The sequence below is a fragment of the Rhinolophus ferrumequinum genome, chromosome 5 (assembly GCF_004115265.2).
Source record: "Rhinolophus ferrumequinum isolate MPI-CBG mRhiFer1 chromosome 5, mRhiFer1_v1.p, whole genome shotgun sequence".
NCBI classification, from domain to species: Eukaryota; Metazoa; Chordata; class Mammalia; order Chiroptera; family Rhinolophidae; genus Rhinolophus; species Rhinolophus ferrumequinum.
Window position 1 is genome coordinate 24,541,135 of NC_046288.1, and position 5,822 is coordinate 24,546,956.

The window sequence follows — 5,822 nt, forward strand, 5'->3', positions numbered from 1 at the left end:
AGAGGCTAGAAGACATGAAAAGTATAGATAGTATCTAAAATCCTTTTGTCTTTCTTTTCTATGTATACTCTTTTCTGCTGGACATACCAAGATTTAGAACAAAGCAAAATCTTAGAAAACCTTAAGAATGTCTTCAAATTCATTCTTTAATTTATTTAAGAATATTTGTTGAGCAATTATCACATACTAGAAAAACACCTGTCAAAAAATAATCCTTCAGGTTATTTTGGTTTAGTGGAGGAGATAGTCAATAAACAATGAACTAGAATTGCAAAATATATTATTTTAGATCTCTAACAGTGTTATGTAAAAATACAAAACGTAGCATCTGGAGTAAGGAAGGCTTGTCATAGGGAGTGCTTGTAGTAGCAAGTTAATTACTGTATTGAATAAGGTGATTATGGTAGGACATATTAAGACTGAAAAGATATGTTTTAGATTATAATTTTGATATTGTATAAATTTATAAAACAACAAAGAAAATGTAGACTATGTAAAGTTGTTCTCTAATTCAACAATAATGGTGCTTTTATGCATTTCCTTAGGTTTTACTATACCATGTTTAAGGTTTCACCTGGTTTTGGAGAGCCTTCCAAACATTGTTTCTTGTCTGCCTATCTATCTATCTATCTATCTATCTATCTATCTATCTATCTATCTATCTATCTATCATCTATCTACACACTAATCTATCTACCCATCTATGTAACTATCTGAAAGCTAGATAAACTTCAAGTAGAGATTCTCTTTGCAAATGGAAACAATTCAGCACTCCACTCAGGACAATACTTTTTAACTATGACATAAATGGCAAGCCAATGCAACCATCTGTCTACACAGAAAAATCTGTGTTGGAACATTTCCTAAATAAGAACATTCCCTAAATAAAGATTAAGAAGGCTAAAATAAAGTAAAATACTTCAAACCAGGAAAGAATAACAGCTCAGCTCTTAGTTTAAAGTGTCTTTTGTTTGTTTTTGTTTTTTTCTCCTAAAAGACAAGATAACCCTAGTTTATTATTTTCCTTTGTGGAATCATTTTTTCTATACATATAGTCAAATTCAGGCACTAGATTACCTTATAAATAATAATTTACATTTAATTCATCTTTTTATTTGAAAAAGTAGTGCAAATGCCTGGTCGGTCTGTCAAAGCATGCATACTAATTATATGTAAATGCACCTTCACAATTTTCATGAGGAAATGATAGTTTAATCTTAGGACTGTCAGTTCTTATTGGGATGGATGATGCCTGGCAGCTCTATGTCAAAACCAGTTGTCAGAAGGGAATACTTCAAAGGCTCCTAAATTCTTAATTGACAAAACAATAAATCAGAGAGAATTCACAGTTCAATGAATAGCCCCGTTTACATGCAGTTCCCAACACTTCACTATATACATTTGGTAGCTTGATACTTGAATAGTGGAAATCTTAAATTATAGGGCCAGATTTGAGTCAAACCTCAGAAGTTTTTAATGGCACATGCTAATGCAAACTTGCTTACATTTGAATTATTTTAATTACGGTGTAGCTTGAATGAAACTACAGTTTACTCAATGTTTGTTTGTTTGTTTTGTTTTTTTTGTTACATTCTAGTTGTTCTTGTACTTCAGTAGTGTTGTAAAATGTTTAGCCCAAAAATGGTAGATAAGAGTGGCTAAGTGCTCTATTTGAATCTTTTACCATAAATTACTAAGCACAGCATGGGTGGAGATATCCTTTTCTTAAATTATTATTTAGATTGCTGAAAGTTTCTAGGTAGAGTTCTGGAGAAAGATTAAGAAAAATATTTTAGCCTACAAAGTAATAACATTGTTAGACTTACAAAGCTAACACTGGAATGTGCTAGGAATTACAATAACTATTTTATATGTATATTAACTCAAACAATACTCAAAGCAACATTGTAAGGAAGGATTTGTTATTATTAATTTGCACATGAAAATGTGTTGCTTAGAAAGGTTACTTTAATTGTTGTAAATCACACTCTATAAAAATAGCAACTACAGACTTCAATATAAATTGGTTTGTGACAAGGACCCAGAGTCTTAAAAATGATGTAAAATTGTAATGTTAAATTATGTACGTTTCTTTTTATTTTTTAAATTAATTAATTAATTTTAAATTAAAGTTTATTGAAGTGACAAGTGTTAGTAAAGTTACATAAATTTCAGATATATAATTCTGTATTACATCCTCTATAAATCACATTGTGTGTTCACCACCCAGAGTCAGTTCTCCTTCCATCACCATATAATTGATCCCCTTTACCCTCATCTACCACACCCCTGTACATTTCTTTTTAAAGAGTTTCTGGCTTTCTTTCTATTCAAAGAACTACTAAATTGTGGAAATTCTTCAAATTAGAAGCAAGCTTTTTATATAAAATATAAAGTTAGTAAGGATGTTTGGAAATTTCAAAAAACAAATTGTTAGCTACATGTACACATGTATTTCAAAATAAATTTCAACTGAAATTCAAACTCACTGTTTCCTAGATACGATGTACCTCTTTTCTATTACATTTCTCACTCTTCTTCTACCACTCTTCCTCTCACTCAGTCACACTAGTCTACTTATGCTTCCTGGAAAAGACTAGGCTTTTTTTATTACCTTAGGATCTGAAGACCTTGGTTTCCTATCTAGATCCTCTCTTTATGTTGCTCCACTTCTCTCTGTGCTCTCTCAACAGTTCCCATGTACTCTGGCTTCTGGTGGGTTCAGCCAATGGGAATCATCAAGAGAGAATCAGGAGGAGGGTGGGGAAAGGTCCCCACATATTTTTACCCTGGCTCCTTCTCTGTGGAATCACTGCAAGCAGGCTGAGTTCCTTAACCAAAGGCTTCCAGACTTCCTGTGAGGTACTTAACTGTTCTCTCCCTGCCCCCTCATTATATTAATGGACCTGGGATCCTGTACTCTTTCTTGTGGCTTCCTTATATCCTGACCACACGTGTAAATAGCTGTTTCATTAAACTCTTCTTTCACCCATTTTGAATGAACTATGTATTCTCTGCCAAGACTTTAATGGATACAGGGTATATGAATTTACTCCTGTCTTTGCCAGGAACAACTTTCTTCCACATAGCCGCATGGCTAATTTTTCATTCCTTCAAGTAGTTGCTCAAATGGTACTTTCTCTGTGAGGTCTATCCTGACATTTTTATTTAAAATTACAACCCCTACACCTATCCCAGCATCTGGATTACCCTTACCTAAATCTGTTGCCTTATAGCATTCATCACCTTGCAATAATCTAATTTATATATTTATTCTTCTTAGCTTTGCTTATTGTTAGCATTAAAAAAAAGCATAAGAGAAGGAATATTTGTCTATTTAGTTAATTTATGTACCCCAAGTATAGCAGAATGTCTGACATGAAGTGAACAATTAATAAATATTTGTTAAATGGATTTAAAAAGTTAATGCACTGGAAGTAAGTCTGACAAAGGAGGCAACATGGTATAGTGCTAAGTAGTCTTTGAAATCAAGATATATTTTCTTTCAAACCATAGCTCAGCTATTTGCTAGCTCTGTGAAGTTAATTTAATCCTGCTGTAATTCAATTGCCTTATCTGTAATATAAGGCTAATAATACTTTGCAGATCTGTTTTGAGGTGACAGAATACCTGGTGTTCTATATCTATAAATATGACTCTTGTGATATAAATATAACATCTTATGTAGTGGTGTTACATTCTATCCATATTATGTTCATCTAAAGAGTTGGGGCATATGCTTACATTATAAGTAGTATGGCTAAAAAGGCTGTATCACTCTACTTTTTCTCATTCTGCTAATCTTCACTCTCCTCTTCAAGTTGTGGGCCTTCCACACATTAGAGAAAACATTTATTATCATAGAAGCTCCATTGCCAAGGGGTAAATATTACAAGGCACACTTAATAGATTTCACTCTCAAAACAGGATAGAGTATGTTCTACATAATATCATATCATACAAAAGACCTTGAGGACTATGGACCTACTAATTCACTCAGTTTCATGGTAGTAAAAGAAGACAGAGAAATTAGGAATTAGATTAAATGCAAAAATAACTTGTTTTGATAAAATCAAGTAAATTTTACTGAAGCTCTTTGCTCATCATTGTTTTTCCTATTTTGACTATTAGTTTCTGGGATGCAAATTTCAAATCCCATTCTTGTCAAATAGGAAGAATATTTTACTTCCCTGATTAATACAATGAAACTTTAGTTTTAATGAAGAATTATGAGTTTTTGTTCTTATTAATATGCATTCCCAGCCTAAACCTTTTTTATAGTGAACCAGACAAATCAAAAATGCCAAATGAGCATCTTAATTCTGATGTTCTATAAGCACCTCAAACTGAAAACATCCCAAATTGAACTCATCTTCCTCTCTTATGAATATACTCATCATCCTTTATTATTTTACTGAAATGTTTCATTATTCAGTTTCTAAAGCCAAGAAGTCTGAGTCATTCTTGCCCCCTCTTTGTTGGCTAAATCTTTTATACTGATTCATACATCCATCAGCAAATATTTATTGAGCACCTCCTATACCCTATGATACATAAAGCATCCCTGTCATCATGAAATGTATATTCTAGTGAACTAAAGAGTTCATAAACATGCAAATCAATCAATGAGCAAAATAATTTCCAGTGGTATTAACTCCAAAGAAAAAAAATAAGAATAGTGTGATAGAGTGCAAATAGAGGGTGGATGAGGAAGCACTTAGGAATGGTCTCTCTGAGAAGATGACATCTAAGATGAAATGACAATTGCCAGGTGAAGTCAGCCATACAAAGATCAGGAAATAGAGACTATTCCAAGAAGAAGAAAGAGCTAATGTACATATAGATGTCTGGGCATATTCACAGAACAGGAAGAAAACCAGTACTCATGGGTCACCAAGAGTGATGGAGAACATATTAGATGAATCCCGATATACATATTACCAAGGAAAAGGTGAACTAAAGATTTTGTAAATTATATCAAGATTGTGGCTTGTATTCCCGGTATGAGGATAAAACATTGAGGAAGCCACATCCATTTCCCCTATTATTAACATCTTACATTACTATAGTACATTGTCACAATTAAAGAATCAATATTATTATAGTGTTAACTAAAGTCCATGATTTATTCAGACTTCCCTAGCTTTTAACCTAATATCATTTATTTATTTATTTTTTTTCTTGCTGTACCAAGATCCCATCCAGGACACCACATTGCATTTTAGTAAACATGTCTCAAAGAAGACTCTCTTGACTATAACAGTTTCTCAAACTTTTGTTTTTGATGACTTTGACAGTTTTGAATAATACTGGTTAAATGTTTTGTAGAATATTCCTTTATTGGGACTTATCTGATGGTTTTCTCATAATTAAACTGGTTATGGATTTTGAGAAGACCACATTGGAAAAGTGCCATTCTCATCACATCATATCAAGGATACATACTAACCACATGACTTGTCATTGTTGAAGTTGACCTTGATTACCTGGCTGAGATAGTGTATGTCAGATTTCTCTATTGTAATATTAATTCCTCCACCCCTTTCAACATTGTAGCCTTTAGAAGGATGTCATAATGCACAGTACATACTTTTGGGGTGGGAATTTATGCTTCAACTCTTTCAGAAAGAGGTATCTAGTTAAATTGTTTGGAATTCTTATACAACACAGATATTGTTATTGAAAGTACTTTTATATGCCAAATGAGCATCTTAATTCTGATGTACTATAAGCACCTCAAACTGAAAACATCCCAAATTGAATTCATCTTCCTCTCCTACAAATATACTCATCATTCTTTATTATTTTACTGAAATGTGTAA